The 26,247-nt window shown below is 39.9% G+C and overlaps 1 protein-coding gene across 1 annotated transcript in view; it reads left to right on the top strand.

Annotated features, from left to right (window-relative positions):
• LOC122969076 (leucine-rich repeat transmembrane neuronal protein 4) overlaps positions 1-26,247 on the top strand; it is a 104,681-nt gene that overhangs the window by 15,653 nt on the left and 62,781 nt on the right. The window lies entirely within an intron of this gene.

Genomic DNA, 26,247 nt, shown 5'->3' with positions numbered 1-26,247 from the left:
TCTCTCCTGAGTGGGAATTGCTTATTCCTCCGGTGTCACTCTTACCGTTTCTCTCATTTGGATTCGGTTCCATCAATATAACTCACCTTGGCCCTCTTCACATGATTGCTTTATCAGCCCCCAGGTCCACTTGACATGGATGTGAGTTTGGCAGCCTTTTAGTGAATTGCCTGAAGATGGTGCACCCCTCATTTTCCTACGTCACTTCAACCTTTCCATAGAGAGGATTATTTCTATCATTTGGTTTCTATCTTCCTTTGATATCTTCTTTTCTATCTATACTGATGTGGGCAGTGAACTTGCCCTGTTTGTGCCACCCACACCTTTTCATGTCTCAGAGCATCATTTGGCATCGTTTGCCATTTTTTTTAACCCATCTTGTAACCTGGCCACACTACATGGTAATATTTGTGTTTTTTCAACTTCCTTTCTTCCTCCTCTCCCTGTCATGTCCTTTCACTTTATACAATTTCCATCTGTGTCTATCATGTCTATCAAGCCTATCATATCCCTTTGACCTCTTTCATCTTCCATCCAGATCTGCTCCATTGTTGCATCCTGCCCTTTGGCTGGCTGAACCCAGTTGAACTAAGCATACATCGCCTTTTGCAGCTGACACAGAGTGTCTCAAATCTTATATTTTGATTAGGATTTTGATGATGCACCAGGCCTGCTCTGCCAACTACCAAGTAGTGCTCTCATTAATTCATTCACCACCATCTTACCTTATCAAACTAACGTAATGTCCTCCTTTTCTTAAAGTCCTGAAACTTACTTCTGCCAGTAGGACTGCTATATGCCCTCTTGACTTTACCTCCTCATCCCTTCTTCTGATACTGCTGCTGACCTTTTCCAAACTACAATCATCCGCTTACTATAATGTCACACTGCATATGGCTTCCTTTGAAATAAGTAATGCTGTTTCTATTTTTAAGGCACCCTGACTCATCTGATGCTAAAAACTAGACAATTACTGTACAGTATGTTGCACCTACTTCCCTTGAATGTACTGCCCTTTCATAAAGTTTCTGAATAGGTCTTACACAGCACCTTGCTGAGGTTGTTGTTATTGCTGTCACTATAATAACTCACCACAGTGTAGAGAGAAATTAATCAAATTCTTTGCACCTGTCTGCTGGCTTTAATGCTGTAAATCTTAAAATGTTCGTTGCAAAGCTTGCTGAGTTGATTTCACTCTTTCAGGAATTTCACTTGAAAATGTCTTACATACAGTGTTATCTGTTAAAGCAGATTTATTGTCTAGTTAAAATAGATTAATCACTTAGTTGATCGACAGAAGAATTTCTACAATAGATTCATCTTTTGAGCCATTTATCAAGAACAAATGCTCCAGCCCAGACAAAAAGTATTTCTGAAAAGCAGTTCCACCTTGTCTAATATGTAGATTTGCTGCTCTTCTCTGTTTTATAATGTAAATGTAAATTTAGAATCTCTGTGTTTAGAACTGTTGGTCAGACTAAACAAGCAATTTAAAGATGATCAACTTGGGATTTGTGACATTGTGATATGCATTTTTCACCATTACCTTACATTTATAGACTCAATGATTAATATTAAAAAGATAAATCCATGATGAAAATATTTGCTAGTTGTAGCAATATAACCAAACAACTAATGACTAAAAGCTACTTGGTTAAGGTTTGGGAATCATCAAAAGAAACTATTGTTAAATATTGGTATGATTAGGTTTAATGCTGGAGTCACATGTTTTGTGTGCCCAACTGAACTCCCAAACATCATCCTTAAGACTTTTTGTAGCATCATAACGTCATGCTACTTTTGTCTTCTGTACATCGAAATATCACTTCTGCACAATGGTGTTGATTTTCTGGAAAGGATGGTCTTAAAATGAGGCATGCACCTCTGCTTTATCTGCTTGCTGTATTTATATCCACAGTATGGAGGTCAAGTTTAACAATTAAATGCACTTTCTTCTGTGGAAATCCTGGCCTGTTTAAGTCTATTTTCGCAGATTTGCCAACAGTATAGATTTATCAATTGAGAAAACATGTGGTTGGGTTTGTTGGATTACTTTATTACAGGCTGATAGCTACTTCTCGAGATATGAAGTCCCCCCCCCCCCCACCCCGCCGCCTCCTTTCTCTCTCTCTCTCTCTCCCTCCCTGTGTCTCTCTCCCTCTCTCCACAGTCCAAGGTCATGGTGTCAGATTGTTAATTGCTCAGAAAAAATCAACACAAACACTGGGAGGCTAGCCAAGGGCAAGTAAGCTATCTGTAATTCAGTAGGGAGGCTGAACTTCTCGATGCTAGTGTCTTCAGTCGACAATTAGCCATGTGGGAGACTTCAAACATGCACTGCGCGTCAGAGAACATCTCTCTCATCCGCTAATCCTGTCTGTTTCACACTCTGGTTCCATGCCGCTGCTTTCTGCACTGCTGTTTGATCCATGCTTAATGAGGGTGTTAGATCACCAATATAGCAATTACATTACCTGGAAAAGAGGCAAGACACTTTTCTTTTCCTCCTAGTTTTCACAATGCAACCCAAATGCATCATTAATGCTAAGCTTCCTGATCTTTTCTTCTAGTCGGAAATACTCATTTAAAAATCTCTTACAATTTGCATCTGATGTACTTACTTTGTACCTACTCTCTCAGCAGTTATTATTATTTTTCCCCCATACAGGTCTGTTTACTTTCAAAGCAATATTTCAAAGCTGCACATCATTTGTTTCACAGAGGTCTCTAGCCTGTTTTACTACCTTTTACTTGCTTCACTACTTACTGATACAATTACTGCTGCTCTACACAGTTTCTATCCAGTCCTCCATATGGATGAGAAATCTAGAATGAGATATTGTAACTGTATATAAATGGACAAGGAAACATAACATGCCTGCTTTTACAAATTAGATTCATTAAAAAAAGGTTACTGACACAGAGCAAAACAAAAGAGTAACATCATGTTAGAGTTGCGACTTGCTTGCCCTAGAGTGATCGGTGTTCTGCCGTCTTGTCATTTTTGACACAGTATTTACTTACAGCAGCAGCAGCAATTAAAAAATGTTTCTGCTAAACTAACATCTATTCTACAGCTATTCTACACAGAAACATCCGATGCTGCATGTACTGTAATATAAAACTCTCCCTACTAGAGAGATAGTGCAGCAGAGGTGCAGCAAGGACACAGTCAAAATCTTTTTTTTTTTTTTTTCTCAATCAAAATCTCCATTATTCTTTAAACGAAAACAATCTGCCAGTGCGGTGAAGAGCTTCAGCATGTTTTTCCCCAGTAGGAATGATCTTCTTTAAAGCTTAAAGGATTTTCTATATATTTCTGTCTGTATCTTAAAACAAGAAGAAAAAAGGCAAGTTTGGGAAATATGATTTTTAGCTCTCAATTACAGACACAAAAATACTTGATTAGAAGGAGATTTTGTACATGGAAGCATTTTTGCAGAATGTTAAATGTGTAGCTTTGTCACATTTTTTGGTGGTTTAAACATATTTTTTTAAAAACAAATAACTGGCATTAACAAAACAATTTTAATCTTTTTTTTCATATAGTCGATTGTTGGTGTTATTTGTAGTATTCAGCCTATTGATACACTATTACACACAATATTTATATACACTATTTTTTCTCATTAACTACTATAAATGATAATTTTCAGTGATGCTGAACACCCTCGCTATCACCTTGCCCATTAGTCACAAAATTCAAATACTTGTAAATTAGGGAGTATGAGCAAAGATGGAGATGAGTCATCATGGACCTGCATCTAAGTAAACCGCTAAATACCTGCAGCAGTACATCTGTTAAGGTCTAGAGTGCTTTAAAATGCAGAGGTAAAAAGGTGACCAACCTATGATAGGCACTTTAATCACTTTTTTTTTTAAACCTTAGGAACACTTGCTGTTGAATGAAGCACTTCTGCTGAAGATGCACAGACTTGTTCACTCTTACCAGGAAATGATGTGCTATTTAATGAATTGACAATGAGTCAAGTATAATTAGTCTGTCATCCTTGCATAACGCTGCTGTCAGATGAAAATATTTTAGCTTTCCAAAGTCAATTTTATATTTCTATTTAATAGGTTTCATAGGGCCTAATGTCAAAAAACTTTCTTAGAATTAAAGGCCGCATTTGTCAAGGGAATAAACTCTCAATTTCATTACTTCTAGGAAGTGTTGTTATCTTATTCTGTGGCTTGTCCTAGTTAACTAACTACTGTAATTAAGAGAAATACTCTCCAAAAAGAGAAAGGCAGATACCTTGTCTTTGCAGTTCTCTGTGGATGGACAGAGTATTAAGATGTCTGAATAGGTGCCTGGGGCACATCTCACCAAAGTGAAGTAAAAAGTAGCTGATCCACTTATATTTATGTCTCTTGCAAGAGTGCTTTCATATCTATCTATCAAATGATTAAGTATTCCACTAGAAAGAAGCAAATGAAGAAAAAAAAAACACAAAAAATAAAAATAAACACATGATTTTGTAGTAGCAGAACTTATTTTTTTCTGACTTCCTAACCCAATAATCATCTCGGTGCCTTGCAGGGATCTTGACACCCTGATCACCCCTGCCTTGTACCCCTTCATACAGGTGTTTTCAAGTAATAACACCTGCACACAGTGTGCTTGATTAACATCCCCCTTCAGTTTCTTGCACCTGTTACAATGTGAAAATATCTTTATATTGCCTGTATATTGACAATACCTACCATACCTACAGTACAGGTCACCAGTAGCCACCATGTACGTAGGTAATAAGTAAATATTGAGCAGAGCAATCACAAACAGTGTACAATTTGTACTCTGCTGTTGTATCATATAAAACAAGATGATGGAACATTGCTAGAATAAAGACTTATCCATATCCGTCAGTGTTTCTATAAGTCTGACCCGCAGGGGCCTGCCAGGAGATCACAGTGAAGCAGAAAACTCAGACTTGAATTCATTAGTCGTCCAGGCTTCAGTTGAAGCGAATAGGAGATGGAGAAAATATTCTCAGGATAGAATTATAATGTAAGTGTTTGGAATGCAAGTGAACCTCTGCCCAACGTGAACCTGAGCAGTGGTCTAATCAGCCAGTCCAGCAGTGCCCCCTCCTCCTATAGCTGAGGACATGTTTGTGGGTGTACTGGTACTGACAACATTTAGGTCATCCTGTTCAGCAAACTCAACAGGCAGAAAAGATAGGCTGGCACTCAGGATTGAAGAGTAGTAAGACTGGTAGGCTAGTGAACCTGGCAGAGAGGCACGTTCAACAGGATGGAGCAGTCGACAGGCGGATGGGAGAAGCAGTAGGAAAGCCAGAGAAATCAGGCAGTCATCTAGGCTCGACAGCTAGATTGGCAGGCGTCCGTCCACAAAGACACACAGGCTTTTGTCCACAGACAGCTGTCCATCCTCTGATCAGTGGAGACTCAAAGCTTTTTTTGAAGTAAGGTAATAAGTCTGAGGCAAGACCCAGCAGATTGGCATGTTTTCCTCAGTGGTCAGATCAAAACTGCTATCCACCGAGGATGGTCTGTGTCCTCAGAGTAAGAGGGCACGTTTGATCAAAACTGTGTCAAACTTGTTTGGTTAATTATGCAACTTGGACAAAAAAATAAGACCAACACAGTGGGTCAGTGTAAATAATACTGAAGCTGCTTTAGTTAATATGACAAAATCTGCACTACATGGCCAGATAAATGCATTATTCCTTTTCAGTAATGGACACATTAGAGATACTGTCATTTTGAAAATGATTAGATGATTAATTGAATAGGGTTGATAAAAATTTTTTTAAAAAAAATCACCACAGTGCATGTCAATGTAGATTGAATATCTCTGTCTCTGGGATTCTGACTGTTAGGTAATTATATATATATATATATATATATATATATATATACACACACATATACATATATACATATATATACATATACATATACATATATATATATATATATATATATATATATATATATATGTGTTTATTGGCCTGCTGAATGGGAATTTCAAACTACGGCCGGACACTTTCAATCTATTGAAAACAATGAAGTATGAACCAGTTTTTAGTCAGAATATTACAGCTTCATGGGTGAATTTATGACATAGTTCAGTTATAGTGTTTGTAATGTGAGGTTTTGTTTAAAGACCTTCAGATTAAACACATGGTTTTGCTTCCCTCAGTTTCAGATTCCATTCACCCAAATCATGTTTCATACATTATTCAAATCAGGGGCCATGTACACTGTGCGAGGAAGCCTTTCCTAACACTTCAACAAGTTACACCATTCCAGCAAGAGTTGTACCGCATGTGGCAAAAGCAATCAGACATCAAATTTCCGTTGCTGCTGTGATGTGCTGCCAGGCTTTTATGCTGTATATAGAAAGAACTCACATGAAGGGGTGTGGGTGAGTGAAATATATTGATGTTGTAAATCTAATGAAATTTCCCATGCCTTTCAAGTTTGATCCTTCTCCAGCGTGTAGGTGTCGGAGCAGGCTGGCTGCATGTGCTGCATCCACTCATGCCGGCACACAAAGTAACCTTCATCTCCCCAGTTAAGCTATTCTCGGAGGATTCATTTCGTTGTGTCTCGTATTCCTTTTTAAGCCCTTTTCTCTGCTGTGTCAAGCACATATTATTTTCAGTTAATTACCTGTCTCTGTCAAGCTCTAGCATCCCTCTCTGTGGCCTCACTGTATCAGCCTGATGCTAGTTGGTTGTCTACCACTGCAGGGAAATGTACACTTCTTATGATTGATGACTTCTGTTCTCCCACAGCTTCCCTTTAGTATTCCAGCCTCACATGTCCAAGCTGCAAATAACATAAACACATGCTCTATCAATAAGTCCCAACCTGTGGTTGACTTTTTTCATGCATGGCATTCCAGCATAAACAAAATGACATCCCAAGACATTTTGTAAGAAGGGAAAGAGAAGGGGTGAACAAGTGGCTGTTATTGCTCTCCAACACAAATGCTCGAGCCATATCTGCTCTACAATGTAACACACTCCACGTAACAAATGTCATATGTTTGGAGGCCATCTTTCACTGTACAATATAATGGTCTCTCTTAGAGATTGGATTAGCAAGGCAATAAAAGCTCTGTATTGACAAAACTGACAATGGATACGTTAGGGATTGATTGTGCCATGGAGCTTGTGGGGCTACTTAGGGACCACGACCCCTCTCTGTATTCATCGAACGCATCTTGAAACGTGAAAAAGATCACAGATTATGATGATCATAAAAAGATGAAATGAGGAGGAGTGCAAAACCCACCTGAGCCTTGTGTCTATTATAAATCACGACATCTGTTACTTTATGTTCCAAAATCCTTCGATACAAATTAGATACAAATTCAGGAGACCATTATTCATTTAGTTTAAATTGTGCTTAAGTGGCTTATATTACCAAATAAATGTACAATTAATCAAATAACCACAAACTAATTGCCACAACGAACTTGGGGCCCCTGAGGGACATTAGATATTTGTTAATGTTGCAGTACTTTTCCCTAATTGTATTTGTAATCATGCTAAAGAAGACCTTTAAGTGTGTCATGTCTTACATGCAGTAGTTACTACAGAATCATGCACCATCTGTGAGGTTTAGTCAGTTTAGTACACATACAAAAATAAATAAGTAAAACACTTAAATATAAAGATCGATATTGAGCTGCATGTTGTCTCCTCCTTGTGCTGACTCATACAGTGAGACTGGGAGTAATGTACAGGCTCTCAGAGGGCAGTTAGAAGTCCTATTTGTACTTTTCATTGATGTTCTTGGATTGCTCATTGTTCATGAATTCGATAAAAAAAAAAAAAAAAAAAACCTCCAATAATCATTCACAAGCATCTCCCATGATTTTTTGATGTTGAACAATTCCAGCTTTCCTTTAACTGTTTCAACTTCTCAAATGTGAATATTTGCTGCTCTGTTTAATATTAATGTGAATTGAATATATTTGGTTTTTGACTGTTCACATAAATCAATAATGAAAATAATCTAGCAGCCCAAATTTTGCATTTTGCATGTGCCAACTGTTCTTTGACCTGTCTCTCCTTCATCTAATGTGCAAAGTGGATCCAGTAGGTGAAACCATCGAGGGACTGCCTTTTTCATTTGCAGTGTGACATTTTGTTCGTTCATTCATCGTACCTGATACGCAGCCTTTGAGATACGATCCTTGCAGCTATTTTGCCACTGATTATAACCATTAACAAGTAGTCTGTCTGTGAATGGATGGGGTCACTACCCTCAGCATTAAAACATTCATCAGAGAATTTGATTTATTGGGTGCTCTTACTAAATGGGAGGATATTCTCTTTGTAATGTGGACATTTAAAATGGGTCATATTCCAAAGTGCATTACAATCAATGCAAACAGAAAATTTTATCTACTTCAGTCATTCTCCTTCAACCCTGCTCTGATCTATTGAATTTTTCGCTTATGTGGCAAATACGTGTCAGATTTAACAATGTAGCTCCTCTACTGTGACATTACCGAGCCCTTACGTTCCTAAAGAAAGATTCCAACCTTTATCAGGGTGCTATTTTCAGAGCAGAGGACCATTACTGAAGTAGTTGTGTACTTGACCTGTGATAATGAAATTCTGTATTCCAATATTTTTCTAAAATGCCCACAAATTAACAGTTAAGCAGACCCCCCCCCCCCCCCCCCCTCACTCTTTTTAATCAAGGCGGGTAGGGTTTTTTTTCGATTTCCTCATAATAAGGGCCAGTACAGGGCAGTAATCAACATCAGGCTAACCAAATTTGGGTTAACAAATTGATGTGTTGAACCTATGACCACTATAGTTGATGAAGGTAGAATAATCTGCGCAGTGTGCATGAGTGCTCAAGTAAGATTAAAGTGGTGGGTGTCAATCTGGTTATCCATTCAACTGTGAATTAAATCACCTGCAAAAATGATAAAAATACATACAGAGCAGTGCAGGGAATCATGACAAATACAAGAAAAGTACAGTAACACACACTCCCAGGGTATCGGGGACCTTACTTCATTTCTCAGACTTTTTTTTTGGTAGGGGGACAGTTTACGCTGTCACCGAAATTTATCAAGTGAGCTGCAAAGGAAGGTGTGGTACAGAAAGGGCACAGAAAAGCAATGGAAAATTACATGTTGAGACAAAGATAGAGGTAGACAAAAGGAGAGAGAGGAGAGAGAGAAATGGGTAGGTGGACCTGGAGTGATGTAGGATTTGAGGACAGAGTGAAATTGATAGTGCAGGGAAGAGCACACAGAGTCACTCTCACAGCTCTCTGACCTGAGAGGCACAGCCTGTTTGATTTAGTGCCAATCAGAGTTTTTAATGTCTGTGCAGCGCATCATAATTTATTAGGATTATCATAAACTTGTGCTGGGAGAAGGAGCAGGGGCACTTGTGCCTCCCTCTCAGAATGAATTACTTGCTGCAAGCTGGAGCGTCAATCAGGCCAGAAATGGCGACACCAGCTTTTTCCCATTTTGGTTTTCCCTAACCAACCTGATGTGGCCCATCAGAGCCAAGACCCACGATAAATATTCATCCCATCATATTCCACCTTAGACGGGGGCCAAGGATATTAGGTGAAGGAGAGCTAAAGGCTGGTGTGAATTATATTCTGGATTGGGGGTTGGGGGCTTTTTGGGGAAATTGTTTTCGACTTATTTGTAAAACCAAAAACTATAGAGGCAATTTCTGTGCTCCCTCTCTATTCAAAATCTTTTAAATAATATAGTAGGAAAGAAGCATACAGGTTCACTAGAGAAATTTAAATCACTTGAAATATAGACCAGTTTGGAATAGCGAAATTTGTTCCTTGTTGTGGACAATGACTAGAGCTGAATTTTAGGTGCATCTCTTAATGTTCAGCATTACATGAGTGTTAATATAATTAATAGCTCATTAATTATCACAGCCCCACCCCACTTATAATTCTAATATTGATTTCAGCGGGTCTCTGGCCTAAGAGGCAGCTGAGCTCCTACCATAATTTGAACACTGGCTAAAGGGGGGCACTTGCCTCTTCGACTGTTTTTGTTGAAATTGAAATGAGGACACTGATCTTTCATCATCTGCTGAGCCTTTTCACTCCATTTTGATCACGCAGAAGAAGCAAAGAGCCACTGAAAGGGCTGCCTTGAATATGGTGGTGAAGCTTTATTGTATCTGTCCAACACTAAGAACCCTCTTCACCTACTTTAGTGTCTTCATCATGATGGACAACAACAGGGTAATAAATATGTGAGAGGGAACAGAAACAGAGGTGATGGTGTAACTTGACAAGGCTATGTAAAGACCATAGCCTTTTCCCTTTTGTGCTGTATCAAGATATGAAATAAATACCAAATACTGACTCAGTCGAAGTTCATCCACTACAAAAACCTCAAAGTGTTAGTATGTAATTGATTTGTTTTGTTGTTGTTATTCTTCTTGTAAAAAGTGAAAACTCTGACAGTGCAGTAAAAATATTTCAACCCGTTTCTAATCCAAATCAAATATTTTCTAAAATGTGTTTTTCCCAGTTTTAGTACAGTGACCTGCCTCATTCTTTTCTTGTCAAAAAGCAGAAACTAATTTTTAGAAAATTTTACCATCATTTTGGAAACAAGTATTTTAACTGCACTGGCAGATTGCTTCACATGGATCAAGAAAATAACTTTTTATAGGACTCAATTACAGATAGAAATTACTTGAAAAGATTTTTTTGCAGTGGACTATACAACCTGAAATAACAACGTAAAGGCCTGTCCCTCAAGCAGAGAATAGTTCACCTTGTTGCAAATTTAAGCATCATTAACCACATGTGGCCTACTGTAAATTTCTGCGCAAAAGCAAGCACATTCTTTCAGTGCAAGGTTACGTCCTTTTTATGTGTTTACTGTAATTTACCAATTTACAGCATAGCCCTAAACCCCATGGTGGCCTGCATTGATAGTGAAAACACACATTCCAATGAATGAATGGGAAATCTGTAGAACAATAGATGGGCATGCTTTTGGGAGTTGGTTTGGGGCCTGTACTGGCATGAAGCTCAGTGGGAGTATGAGAGGCAGGCAGACTGGAAGCCTAATTAATCCAGCCTTCCTTAATTAGTCTCTCTCCCGTCCATGACGCACTCGCCAATCTTCTGATGCTCCCTTTCCCTCCTCTGCTCTTCCCATCTTTCTCATATGCTCTCTTTTTTTTCTCTCCATCTATATTTCTCTGTCTTTTTCCTCCCTTTATGTCCTGCTCTGACTCTGTTTTGCCATCTTTCCAGGCTTGACTGAATGGTGACAATATGTTCTGAGGTGATAAACAAGCACATGCTGCTGCAGAGGGCAGCTTAGTCAAAGCTATGGTTGTCTGTGCTGTTGCCTGTGTTGCCACTAGAGGACCAGACAAAAGCCCAGCTGTAGGCAGCAGAGATTGCCTGCATCACATTATCTTTAGAGATATATGGTGTGTCTCACAATGCAGGTGGTCACTATTCGACTGGATGGCGCGATGCCTCCAGGACTGCACCTCCTGCTTGCAGATCACGGCAGTAATCTGCAAATACTGGCACATGAAAATACTGGATGCATCCCTCCAGCATGGCTGGATAACAGGCCGTGGCAGTAGCTGTAACCAGGGCCAAGCCTGCTATGCTCAAAGATGTTGACTTTAATGACGCTGTGCGACACTGAGGCCCAGCCCACTCACTCTGTGCCTAGAATAATGAGGCAGTTATTCCACCAGTGGCCATGACCATTCAAAATGACTGCACTGTGAATACTGATCAAGACTAACTGTTGACATTCTCATGCACCACACTGGCTTTATAATGAGCCACATGATTAACTCATCAGGGTTTGCTTGTCTTTCTTGCGGGATAGGTAATATAATCCACTTCAAACGAAAAGATTAGCTGCTCAAAGTGTTGTAAGCAAAATGTACCCAATTTATTACTGATTAGTGTTAGCTTGAAGATGTTTCAAATGAATGTACCTTGTTTATTTGCTGTGAAAATGCTGGTAATTTTAAAGTCAAACATTTTTAAAGCTGCTTTAATCAATATTTTTTTACCATTGAATCCACTGAACCTAGGGTTATCACCAATGTCACTGTCTGTTGGATGTGTACAGGCAACTGTTTTCAAAGAAATTAGCCAAAATTTGATTTTGAATCTTCAAGCATTGCCAAGGTACATTTTAAGCACATTAATACCCAACCACTGGTGAAATACTTATCGTGCTATCAGTTTTACTTAACTCAATCGTTTCGATGATATCATTACAATTATCATTAAAGAATATTAAGAACAAGCGGAATTACCTAATCATCTAATTCAACAGATGGCGTATTAGGAAAATGTTAATGGAGTAAAGTTTGATGTGATTTAATAGTGCACATGAATCTTAAGAGGCAGCTCCCAGCCAGCCTTTCCTCCATCAGGTATATACAAAAGTGATGGAAATATGACTACTCAATCATATTTCCCATCATATTTTTTTTTTATATACCCGATACATAACTGAAAACAGACTCCCTTACTGCCAATGGACCATTGTAATACATATCTTAAGGGATAATTTTTCATCTTTTTCCTTTTTTTTGCCTGTAAAGATGGGCTATTTGTGTATCAAGGTCATCTTGCATCCCTGCTGTATTTCCACAGAACACTTGCCAGTTTTTTTTTTCTTTCTCTCTCTTTCATCATCACCCTCCATACATATATTTATTTATTTGTTTATCATTTCTGACCTCTTATTTCCATGAGGGGAGGACGCAACTTGAAATATAGGGACACGGGAGAGGGTCGAGGTGAAGTTGTCTTTTACACTAAAAGAAGCTAAAAATCCCTTTTCCTTTATGCTCCCCTGTAATAATGCTTCAAATGTCAAACCTAAGTCGCAATTGCCTTCACCATATTAGATGAGGCTTTGATGGCATTTCGCAGTGAACATGGTTTCAGATGAGATAAAAATCCTTCAGGTTATTTCAGATGCTTTTTTTTTTCTTTAGTTTTCCAGGTGGAAACTGAAAGGTTTACTATTGAGACAGGAACATTTTCCAGCAGTGTACTTTAGCTTTCTGTAAGTTAAAGCATATCAGACAGCTCATCTTCAGGAAACCCTTGGATAGAGTGATCCCTTTAAGAAAGTATTTGGCCAAAACAGAAGCCAGAGTTGTTAGCTTTATGTGGTTTCTGTGTAACAGCTTGGTGAGTTTTTCTCTAACTCCTTACCCCTGTGTGTAATCCCAGGTTACTCCAATGCTGTGTGGGTCTGAGATCTGGAAGCTTTCAAGGTTCTGCACTCTAGCTAGTGTCTGTAGTGACTCACCGCTACACTGCAGTCTGCAGACTTAACCATCACAGTCCCTGAGCACTGAGCATAAATCTTTTTAGTCTGCTCCAGTTTACTGTTTCCTTCTCCCACATTGCTTGTGTCTTGGACACAGTGATTCACTGGCTTTGCATCTTCTCTTTGAGAATATCAGAATATTTTTCGGTGCGAAAAAATTGTTGGCCTGTTCAGTGTGGCCCATTTCTTCTATGTGGGTTTTTGGTTCTCTCTGTTTCTTTATTTCTATAGCTCTCTCTTTCCCAGGGCCTGCTCAGCATCATTTGCATGGCCTACTTTTTGTACAGGGTTTGGTTAATACCCACAAGTAGACACTTGAGCAGTAAACACTTCCCTTGCCGTGACTACCACTGGGCTTTCCTGAATGAACTGATCCACTTCAGGCATGATCTGTATAATGCCTGTTACACCATCCAAGCCCACACTTCCCTCCAGGATCTTGACCAAGCAGTGGCACACATATCACACACATAATCTGTACTCTACAATTACCACACTGCCAGTCCTTTATTACTGTTAGCACTAGTATTTTTAGTGATTCACCCTTGCCGCTACAGTAGATACAAGACGTCACAGGCCCTTTTTACAGCTGGCATTAACATGCGTCTTGGATGATCCAATCACAAGTGGACAGCTCTAAGTACGCCTGTTCACACCTGGCATTGATATGCGTCTCCACATGCGTCTTGAGTGACCACTTGTGATTGGATCTCACTTCCCACTCTATGTACAAATTCACACGTACATCATTTCCATTTGCAAAGACCAAATTTGTTGTTTTTAACTGATGGGAGAACCGGGGATCTGTGTACCCTTTGTCCAAAGCTGTATTCAACTTGTTTGATAACAGGATAAACCAATATTTCTGCCCCCTCTAGCATATATATATATATATATATATATATATATATATACATAAGTTATATGCAGTGATCTCCCTGCACCTGCATCTCTTCATTGAGAGATGTGCGCATTTACGCACAAGGCACAGCAACCTAACTTCATTGATTATGTAAATCTCCCGACACACCAACAGGATTGGTCAGGATCTAATGTTAATTAATACTCTGTCTTCTTCTACACATCCAAAAGGTCTGCTGTTACACACACATAGTCCAGGTTCATACAGTGAAATTGTTTGGAGTAAAGCAGTTGTCCTCCTGATAAATCCTGAGCTCATTCGAGCAGCGCAGCAAAACTAACAACCTCAACTTGACAGGACAGAGGAAACGAAACTCTCCAGGGGAAACAACATTAAGCGTTTAGCTTTTTTAGACAGACAAATGAAAAACAAGTTATTTTCTGGTTTAATTTCTATTCCAATTGCCAATTTGAAGACGGAAATGGGTTATGGGAACGAGAAAAAACGAGTGGACACCTCCGAATGTGGTCTGAGTAATCGGATCACAGTGCAACCTCAATGTTTCTTTGGTGCATTCACACCTGTACTTAAACGCATGATAATACCAGGTGTAATTAGGAACAAAGTGAAATCTGAGTTACGTTATCAGTAAGAAATGAAAACCTGCCTTCTGTAGCAGCAAGAATTGTTTCAGATAGAGCTAATCATGTAAGTACTTCATGACTGACACAACATAAGTTTTATAAAAATACTCCACGGGGAAAAGGAAGAAAAGAAAAAAAAACCTACAAGGCATCTGCTGCTAATTAAGGTTATGGTTATTGATCCTACTCGACAGATTTTCAGCAGAGGAGAACACGCACAATTTTGACGTACAGTTTGTCTAGATTCCTGAGAACAGTCGCAACCGCAACGTGTTGTGCATTTATTTCCACCTGTCACAGTCCCTTTCAAATTGAGTTTCAAATGTGCAACAGCTGAATCTAGTCAAGAAAAGACAGCTGCTCCTCTTTTACTTGAGGGGAATCTGTGTTCCTGCATGCAAATCCAGGATTTGTTTCTCTCTGTGCTTACTACCAAGTTAGAATTCCTCAAAACATATCTGAAGCATTTGGGTGTGAAATGATATGCAATTTTAATTTGTCACATAGACTTTCTAACTTCTTATTCCTTTGCTTTTTGTTTACTTAATATAAACATACACACACTGAGGCATTACATATGAAACACATGCATTGTGTGATAAAAAAAAGAATCATTCAGTGCATATGAAAATAAGCAGTTAATATAAAAACCATCATATCTGTTATGATCTTCACTTGTCAGTCTGAGGGCTGTTCTCCATGTGCCTCCAGGGCGCTCCAGTATTTCTCCTTAAAGTATTCCCTATAGAAAATAAGTCCATATGGAAGTGTCAAATGCATAACTTCATAGCAAATGATCAGCAGCATTCACACATTTGCATGTATTTTTTCAGTATTTGGGTGAGAAAAAAAAAAAAAAAATCTCAGAAAGCTAATCTCCCACTGCATTTGCAAGGCTTTCTGGGACACCAGAACCCCAGGAGGAAGCCGTCTGTACACTATAAACAACTTCTCAGAGTTTGTGTCAGGGGTTTCTTTGAGAGAACAGGAGATAGACATGGAGGTTTGTCTTCCTGAGATGGGAGTAGCAAAGAAAAAGATGGGAAATGGATATGAGATAGAGGGGGGGGGGGGCGAAGCAGGGTTCATATATAATGGCTGACTGGTAGAGAATGAGAATTGGCTGTTTTTCATTTCACCTGTCGTTGTAAAAGAAACGCCTGTCACAATGAGGGCAATGTCACCAGGACAGGCAATGTTTCCATGACAACTAGGACATTTCCCCCCCCCCTTCTTAATTTGTGTTGAGCTGGCGCATGGGATAAGGTCTTTAAGCAGGGACGTGCTGTCCTACACAGAACACAAATGAGAGGAATACTTATTCTGTCCACGCTGTGAGAACAACGTTGTGTTGTCCCCTTGCTCCTCAGATGCTTTCTTCACGCTGCTGTTTAATTCTGCTCATATCAAGCTGTGTCTTTTGATTGTCACTAAGCTTGTTCTACATCAAACACTGGCAGTGAGAGTAAATTTATAGTCTGTTGAGCTTTGGTGCCACTAATGTCTTACATCTGTGTTTAACATCTTTGCTAAAGTCAAAACAATCAAGTCTTTTGCCAAGTGTGATTTGGTAAAATCTGGACAAAGAGCCACTGGAGGGTCCACTTTGTCCAACAAAACAAAGAGTGCACAGGTTAAGATCACTTTGCTGCCTATAAAGATAACAACAACCCATAGGGTTTAGAATGTTTCCTGCTCTATCCATGAAATCCCCAGGCTGAACTGTATCAGCGCTGTGTTTCAGGATAAGGCAGTGCTGCATACTGACACACAGCAGTGATTCAATTCATCAGAGTGGTTTAATAAGTGTTGCAGAAAAAAAGGGAACCACCCAAAACCTCACACTTGTCACTACAGGGAGTGTGTATGTGTAAAGGTCAGTTTACCCAAAATGTAAACAACAAGTCTTCTCATTTACCTTTAGTGGTATCTTGCCATGCAGATAGTGTTGGCTTTATTTGCCCAGATTTTGAAATATCAGTCGCTGAGATTTATATCCAACCAACCAAATAAAATGGAGGTGACTTGACTTCCTCTGTGGTGCTCAAAGAATTTAGAAAATACATTTAAAAAATGCAAAAACATCAGAATCAGTGTCTACGTTTCCACAGGGACTATTTCCTCAGTAGAAAGCATTTGGATGTCTGTGGATTATCCACAGCAACCTGGACATTATTAATGGAAAGACACAATAATGTACAATAATTACAATGTACATTTTTAGTGTTGTGAGAAACACAGACAGAATTATATTCACCTCCATTGTGTTTGGATGGAAGCAGAAATCTCAGAGGCAGATATTTCAAAACCTCTGCAGATAAAACTATATAAGAACTAGCTGCATGTCGAGACACCCCGAGAGGTAAGTAAGAAAATACATTTTCCCTTGTAATTGGGTGAACCAACACTTAAAGTGGACTCAGCGTTTGTCTGAGGCTTTTCTGTTTGGAGGAATTAGGAAGTGATGGCACTGATTCAGATAAGATCTTCCATAAAACACCATACAAAGTGTTTTGTGGTTTGTATTGTTGAGGCACTGTTGGCTTGCGCACAATCAGACCTGATGTAGAAAGAAGAAAGGAGTTCCAGCAAAATCAGAGGCCATTTTTCCATTGTCACGCAGTTGGAAAATGATGAGGCCAATCTGTTCCATGCAGGGAGAGACAGTCCCCCTGTAGGCTCACTGATTTCAAGGCAGAACGTTTACGTTATGTTCCACCATCTCTCATTTTGGGAGCTGCAGGTGGGCTTTTTTTCTGGAGCACAGATTCTGACTCCTCCTATTCCCTCCTGGCACTGAGTCACTTCCCAAGGTATTGACAGACACACCGTGAGCTGTTTTCAAGATGTATTTACTTTGGGCAACAGTCATAATCAAGGTCCATTTCACCTTCAGTGAAGCAGATTATTATGTGTTATATCAACATATTGCATTTTGGTTTCAGAATAATTTCTTGGGTATCACATTTATTTATTTTCAATAGTAAATAACATTTTTAAATGTCAGCGAGGCAATCAAATAATGGTGAATTTAATGGTATGAATCCAGTGATGAATGGCATCTTGAAGTTCTCCATCCTCCGAGACGTTTCAGCTTGGCGTTTCACTCTAACCCAGCTTGGAGTGTAGTCATTGTACAAAACAAAATGGATAAAACAGGACAAATGGAGAAGTGAAGCTAAGCACTTGTGCCATATGTCAAGATAAAATACTGGTCTGTAAAACACACAAAGAAAAGGAAACTCTCTTGTCAGGCATTGCAGAACTTCTTTTTTTAATAAAGGTTATTCTCTTGGCATTCTTGCCTTATTAGAGGGTCAGTATGATGAGACAGGGGATGGGGGTGTGGCATGCAGCGGCCGGGAATCAAGCCATTGATAACGTTACTGTTATATGGTATGGGCCTTAACCATTAGGCCACCAAGACGGTCCAGACATTGCAGAACTTCTATTGGTGCAACTGTGTTTTTCAATTAAAGGCAGAACTCTCTGGAGGTCTTTGCCAAGAAACTTAAGTTTTTAGAGTTTTACTAAAGCAATCAAGTCCAGGCTGAAATTAGGCCAAAACATTACTCATACCCAAAATCAATCAGTTTTTTTTTTTGTTTTTTTCTTTTGGGTTTTTTTGTTTTTTTTGTTGTTGCCACTTTGTTGATAAGATTTTCTTTTAATCAATACATGCATTGATTTCTATTTGAAAGAATGTCACTTCATTGATTAAATGGGTTTCAGATGTCCACACTGTTCTGTTTCTTTTAATACCATTATTACCTACACTGATTCTTAACTGAAACTATGTACATTTTATTGATTACATGGGTGATTGATGCCAATCAAGGGACTTGTCCCTTTGTATACTCATGTGCAGTTCATCAGATACTCTATCAGCTGAGTCAACCATTAATATGAAATGAACTCATTGGAAAAAAAAACAAAAAAAACCCCCAAAAAATAAATAAAATGACCCGTTTTGCATTCCGTTGAGCACTATTCTGACTATATTATCCACATTTTCCTACAAGAGTATAAAACCTTTTACACTACCAAGTATAGGTTCTGGGTTCTAGCTATATATGATGGTTGGATCACATTTGACCTGAAATACAAGCTGGATGGAATGTTTAAGCAGCCTTTACTTGTGCAGACACTTGGCTGTCATGAGAAATGCATGGGTATAGCACCTTTCATACTCCCACATGACCAGCTGGGCTGTCAGAACGAGGGGTCAGAGTTGAAACAAAACTCTTAATGACTCCCAGCAGAGACAACATTAGGCTGTGGTCTCTCAGTTCAGCATGATGCAAATACACTGGAAGTGTGCATTGATTTTCCCATCATGTCAGGACTATTCAGCAGCGCTGAATCCTTTCCCAGTCTCTCCCAATTAGCTTTCGGCCCGGGGAACACTGTCGATCCCCATCTGCCCATCTGCCTGTCAGTGGCTTTATTCCACTGAAGGAGAGAAATAGGAAAGGGGAAGTAGGGAGGGAAATGAGCGAGAGAGCAAGCAAGCAATGGATAATTCTGTGTTTGGCGGCTATGGGCGAGAAGGCTTGGCAGATCTGTCCAAAGCCAAAGCCAGTAGGGGTGGTTTGGAAGCGGAAGGACTCCTTGAGAGAGATACTGTTGTTTGGATGATAGAGTGAGGCACAATGCCCACTCACTCTCTCCGCAGCCATTTATCAATGAAAACACAGGGCTTGTTCTCCATACAGCCTCTGCCAAGGAGGGATGCAGATTTCTCATTTCCCTCTGAGTTTTTTATTCCTCAGTTTTTTTTTGTTTTTTGGGTTTTGTTTTTTTTTATTCAATGGGCTTTATTGGCATGACATTTTCGAGAACAGTGTTGCCAAAGCATCAAAATACAATTTGTCAAATATTTGGACAGTACAAAATTACATTATTATGAACATTAATGCACCATCAAGATTCATATATGTTAATTATACCTAGATTGATATATATATATTAATTATATATGAACAGTATATCCTATGCATGTATATATGTGTGTGTTGGTGTATTTGTTTGTCTAGGTCATTCACTGTCCCTCAGTGACATGTTCATACATATTGGGCAGCAAGATGTGCCCTGTCTCCTTCTCCTAGTATTTTTAACCTTGAGAGGTGATTAAGCTCTCTGAAATCTATAATTAGAGTTGAACCTGTTAGAGTAAATGTTCCATTGAATGTTTTACATTGTAGGAGGAAGTACATCTCTGTTTCAACCTTACCTGTCGAACAATGACCACATATCCCTTTTTTTCTCTTTTGGTTGCCATGATTTTTTGTCTTCTATCTTTTTTTCGTTTGCCAATTTGTATTCACTGAGCCTGTACTTGGTTAGGATCTGGCTCTGCTTTCTATCTTTCTATCTCCCCTCGGGATGGAGCTATCACTGTGCTGCCCTGAAGGTTAGGGAATCTGGTCCAGATAATGGTCTGTCTAAGAGGACTTCAGCCTAGTCTTTCACTCTCCCAAAAGGCCTTGGTGCTTGAAGTTGGCAGAGCCAGATGGCTGTTCTGTATGATTGCTGCCTCATCATTCTCCTTTGGCTTCTTCTGCTCCTCCCCCCTGAAATAGAATATATGAGTGACAGAATATATCCTCACAGTCACCCTGCATGCAATGTCTCCCTGCATCTTTAACTGCCAAAAATTGGCCACATGCCAAAATTGTCAATTTGGGAGGTGGAATGAGAAATCTGTGCAGAGTAAATGAGATTAAAAAAAAGTAGTCCTGTCTGTCAAATTTAATTTGACATGCAGTTTTCTCCATGCAGGGGTCTTTTGCCTTGCCCACCTCCCACAGCTGAATAGTGTGTAATTTTATTTATATGGAATATCTGTTATATTTGCCATGAATGGTTTCATTCTTTAGATTGGGCTCCTTGCCCATGACAAGGCTTTGTCCACACACATATAAATGAGAGTTCATGTGGTTATGGCAGCTTTGTCATCCTCACTCCCTCCACTCATTGGTATGCCTCAACATTCTTTGTCCTGATGGGTGGTGTAATTACTGAAGCCGCAGGGAGGCAGCTGAATTTTATGGTTTGTGGAAATCCTGCTGGGAGCTGCCCACTAGTGGGGAGGAAGAGAAATACATGCCACTCTTTCGTAACTCCATCAACTAGTGCGCAACAGCCGATAAAAACCTAAACTTTGATGAAGAAAAAAATGCACCTACACGCACTGATGTTGAGACATGATTGGACACTATCATCCATGCACACAACACACACTGAAAAACACTCATATAAATGCGTGCTCACACAGTGGGGCATGCAGACACACATTGTGGAAATGTAGCTGTCCGCCCCTGCACACAAACAGATAAAGTCTCAACTGGACCAGGCTGCAGGCCGATAAATTTCCCCCCACATCCCTTTATGGGTTGTGCTTTTTATTTTGCTGCTGGGGTTTTATCTGGGGGCAGCAGTAGCTGAATCCACATATCCTGGCCCTGGCACAGCCAGGACTTCGCCTACAGTGCATTAGTTCTCACATGAGGAATGAGTTTTTTGATGAAACGGCCCACCATTCTCAGGCCTGATGGAACACCACTATGAGTTTACCCACAGTGATCTAATCCGCAGCTGGGCCCAGACACCGGCTGATATACTAGTAAGAGGGCAGAGAGACAGAGAGAGATTGAAGGAGCTGAATAGAAGAGATGTGGAGTAAGAGCGGGGGATTGAACCAGAATGAAAAGGATATACTCTGCAAGGAGAAACAGCGTGAGAGGATCCTCCATTAGAGAGTCCATATTTGGCATGTGTACGTGTGTGTGTGTGTGTGTGTATCTCACCCATCTTGCTGGCAGATAAACAACGCCTTGCATGACTGCAGGCGTACTGGTGGGTCAGTATGGTGTGTTTGAGGGGGTAGAATGAGAGAATAAACATCAATAACAACAGCCGCAGTGAGCAACAACAACAGCAGCAGTGGCGGTGACGGTTGTAGCGTTGTAGAGAAACCCACAGCGCCAGCCCCGGGAGGAGTAGAGGCTGCATTCAGGAGCGTGGGTATGACTCACCGGTGGGCTATAATGACCACAGATGGCCATTAGCAAGGTGTGAGGTGAACAGCGTAGGCCCCGGGCCCCTAGCGCCACAGAGGTGTACACTGCTCAGTTATGACAGGCTCAAACCTGATGTGCGTCTAACGAGCCCCCTGGTAAATTGTGCTTGTGTACGGAACGTCTCCCCTCTTCACCTGCCAGAGAAAATTCTAACAACACGGTTGCTGCAGGCAGATTGCACATTGCCGGGATCATTTACTAACCTGCATAATCTTGACTACATTTTTAAGGTGATCCTTGAGCTTCTAACCAAATTCAAATTATGCTGTTATACTAATTCTCAATCAAAATGTGGGTTTTGAGTGGCATTTGCGTGGGATAAGCACTTCTACAGGGTACACAGAAAGTCCTCACTCACAAATGCCTATCCAGGTCACATATTTTAGGACATTTTTGTATCAATTTAAATAGTTTTATTAATAGGATTAATCACTAAATCTAATCTACTATGTTGATTAGTGGTTATTCATTTTTATGTTTATGTACAGTAATCTCTTTTACACCATCTTTCCTTCTTAGCTCTGTTAGAATTTTGCATATTTTTAATGACCCTCCTTCTCAAGCCTCCTCCTTGCACTCTTCCCCTATCATCTGCTGTGCAAGGAGAGTCTCAATACGCCACTCAGCTCACTCATGGTCTCAGTGGAGATCTTATTCACCAGGTGTAGTCTGTGTAACTGCACAGGAGGCACTAAGCCCCTCTCCTTGGGAATGGGTGTTCAGATGCCTCGAGGAGTTTGCGTGAGGTTACTGCTCCCGCTTTCGTCCCACATCCCTCCCTTCTCCTCCTCTCCTTCTGTCTCCATCTCCCTCTCTAAGCTTGTTTAGATTCCCTGCCACGTTCCATCATGGCTAAGCTGAACAAATCCCTGCATATTTTTTCTGAAAAATGTCCTCATGAAAGTATGGGCAGGAAAGTTGGGTTTTATTTCTTTTAAAAAAGAGTTGTTGAGGGAGGAGAGGGGAACAGATTTATAGTTGGATCTAAAGGAGTATTGGCATACTAATATGCGTTTTATTTTATTTACACCACAACTTCAGGGTGGTTATGTGTTAAAAGTGCCCTCTATTACACTTTTTTTTCTATCTAATATCTGTCTACCTGGTAATCTTTCCATCTTTCAATCATTAGTCTATTACTGACACTTTGTGTACACCTTGGACATGTGACCTCAATGAGAACATGACTCACACAAATTGGGATGCAACTTATACTGTGCACACCAGACCTCTGCCTGTCACATACTGAGTAAAGCTATGTATTATTAATAGGACACATTGTACTAAGTCTGGGACAGTGAGGACCGCTCAGGACAGTGAAAAGTTGAAGCAAGAGCATGGACACTACCATCTTGCATACTGGTGTGTTCTATTTCAGCTTTTGTTTGACACATTCTCCTTTTTTTTTTTCATTTCATGGATTGGGAGCCAGTTCCCCACCTTTTCAAGATCTGCCGGCAGACTCTACCCACATTTATTGTGTTTTTTCTTTCTTGTGTCTACTTTCAGATCATCTTATATCGTACTTATTGTGTATGTGTGTATGTGCATCTTTCTATATATAAGTCTACAGCACATGCAGATATTAGGTAAATATAAATGTGAAAATGTCAATGTAGTCCACAGACCATTGTGTACACTGAAGTCATAACACTGCAGGGCACTAAATATAGGAATGTATAAATGCAAAGCAGTAAAGAAGCTACAAAAAGAAGATACCTAATGTTGCAGTTTTTGTACATTACACAGGCTAAATTAAAAATGCATTCATTAAACATATACTAAATCATTTGGGAATGTATTACTCACAACACACTTTCTTTGTCAGGGAAATTGTAGGTGGCAAAAGTGAATGAGTAACAGTTTAGCTTCCCTAGACAGCTTACTGTATGTATTATTAAGAAAGTCACTTAAGAGTGTTGCTGCTTTTAGAGCTATTTGGTCACCAGAAATAGAAGACAGTGGTTAAACTGGGCAGAACTGAGGTGGGAAGGTTCAACAACGTACTTTATAACTCTGAAGCAGAGCTCTTGGAAAACAAAAGGGATTTCCATTCAGTTTTCCATGCATAAAGCCTATTAGCTGAAGAAAGTTACATAATGCCTATTTGCATCCAGAAGGCAAGGGTATTTCTCATTTTTAGTATATTTAAAAGTCAGCTTCATAACTTTTTTTCCGTCAGTGTCCAACATGACTAAACCTAGTTTACACCTTGTGCTCAGGATCAAACACTTCTCATCTGCCACATTCTTTTTCCTAAAGCTCAAAACTCCTTCAAAGAAAAGCATTGCAAAGCAACACTGTTTCCAACTCTTCACACTGTGAATTTTTCAATCCTGTCCGTCCTTGTAAGTCAAAAACAACAGAGTCTGATCCCTGAGAGAATGCTATAGGTTCTGGGCGTCCTTTGCGGTCCTTTATGGTGCATCAGGCTGGTGATAGAGCAGCTTTGCTCGACTCAGCAGGTATCCGTCTCCAGCTCCTCCTCTCAGAGGAGCTGGACACCAGGCAGACAGAAGCACAGAGGCCTGTAGCAGGGCTGGAGAAAATGGATCACATAAAAACAACACAAGCTGACTGTAAATGAGCATGGGAGCAGACAGCAGGGAGTGGGGCAGGCACAGAATGGCGGTGGCTGGGTAAGGCAGGGAGCCAGGAGGCCTCAGACCAGACGATTCAACATCTCCAATCATTCACACTGCCTTGAGCCACAGAGGGGGTATTATATGATTCTTCGGGATTTTTTTTTCCTCATTGACTCTCTCTGTGAGTGACAGCTATCTACATTGATTGACACTCGAGGAACTAGCAGCCTGTTGAGAGGGGGGGTGCCAGACTAATTGACTGTCTTCCAGCTGGTTGATGGTTGGCTGTGGAAGAAACGGCAGGCCCGCAGCCCACCACCATTTTTCTCAGCAGATAGGCTGGAAATGATGAATCCTGCCGGAATATTTTGGCAGAGATGCATGAACTCGGCTAGTCAATTCTCACTTTGTCTTTTCCATAAACATGTGGATGTGGGTGCTGTGAGTCACAACCACCACCACCACCACCACCACCCTGGTTGTGGGGAGTTTTCTTTGCCGTTATAAATACTGTCTCCATGCTCCAAAGGCAGAAATTAGAATTAGATGGAGCTGAGGGGGTCTACTAAATAAAGCATTTCAGTGGTTGAATTATTGAATGAATAGAGATGTATACCTGCAGCAAAATAGCAGGGCCTGATGGTCTTTTTGAACACAGCAGCAGAATCAGTCATGTATTAAATTATGTGTTCCAATTATTTGCTCCAGCCCACTACGTTGGACCGGAAGACTTTCTTAACAAGACCATGATTAGTAAATAATGGATATTGCACGTAGAACAGAAGCATGCACTGGAAGCCTCAGAGAACCCAACAAGACAAAAGAGACAGTTACTGCAAAGTCTTCTGTAGTTGGCTACTACAATGCAAGACATCATACAAAGACACATCAAAAAAACATTAGCTGGTCTTGGATGGAAAAATGTGTAAAGTTATGTGTGTTTTATTTTACATGATATAAATTGGATTACTACTTTATCCACCAAATACACTGTGCATAAAAGCGCACTTTTGCATCAATCATATCATTAAGAAAGCAATATCAGAACCAAAGAACATGTGTTACACATTCTCTATTGCCTCTGTCCACTCCACTCACTTCCCAGTTACAGCAGGAGAATTTGTTTAGTAATGTACCTCATTCATTGACCTAACCTTACTAAAAGAAGTAATTTATTTTCTGACCCTGCTTGTCTAACTCATTTCTATTCTTTAAGCAGCAACTACAAAGCAAACTTTCTGAGCCATGGGATGATAGCAACCACACCATTTCAATACATTTTAAACATCTTCTTGAGTAATGCTGATAAACAATATCTGATCCAAAGCTAATATCCATTTTAATTTGCAGTAGATACACAATGTCTGCACTGAGGTCATCCTATTGATTTAATGTAAGCTGCCTCAATGGGGGAAATGGCATTCATTGAACCCATACACCAAGCGTTGCATTTGAAATTGATTTTGCAAGAAGACACAGTCATTGTAATGTTTCTGTACACTCAAGCTATGGGATCTTTTAAGACAAATTAATACATTTGATTTAACTATGGCTGTGGGAGATTAATCGTTAAGGTGAAGGCTTGATGAACCATAAAAATGTCCTAGTCAACTTTTATGCAAGCCATGCATCATTGTAACCACCTACCAAGCTGAGAAGCGGGAGGTGCTTTGCTAATGCACAGAAATGCGTCTTTGCAAAGAGGGGAAGTGGCCAGCATGGAATTTGGATGGGCCATTCAATTTTCTGC

Source organism: Thunnus albacares, chromosome 18 (assembly GCF_914725855.1).
Source record: "Thunnus albacares chromosome 18, fThuAlb1.1, whole genome shotgun sequence".
NCBI classification, from domain to species: Eukaryota; Metazoa; Chordata; class Actinopteri; order Scombriformes; family Scombridae; genus Thunnus; species Thunnus albacares.
Note: the sequence above shows the minus strand (reverse complement) of the source record. Positions and strands in the feature narration are given on the sequence as shown.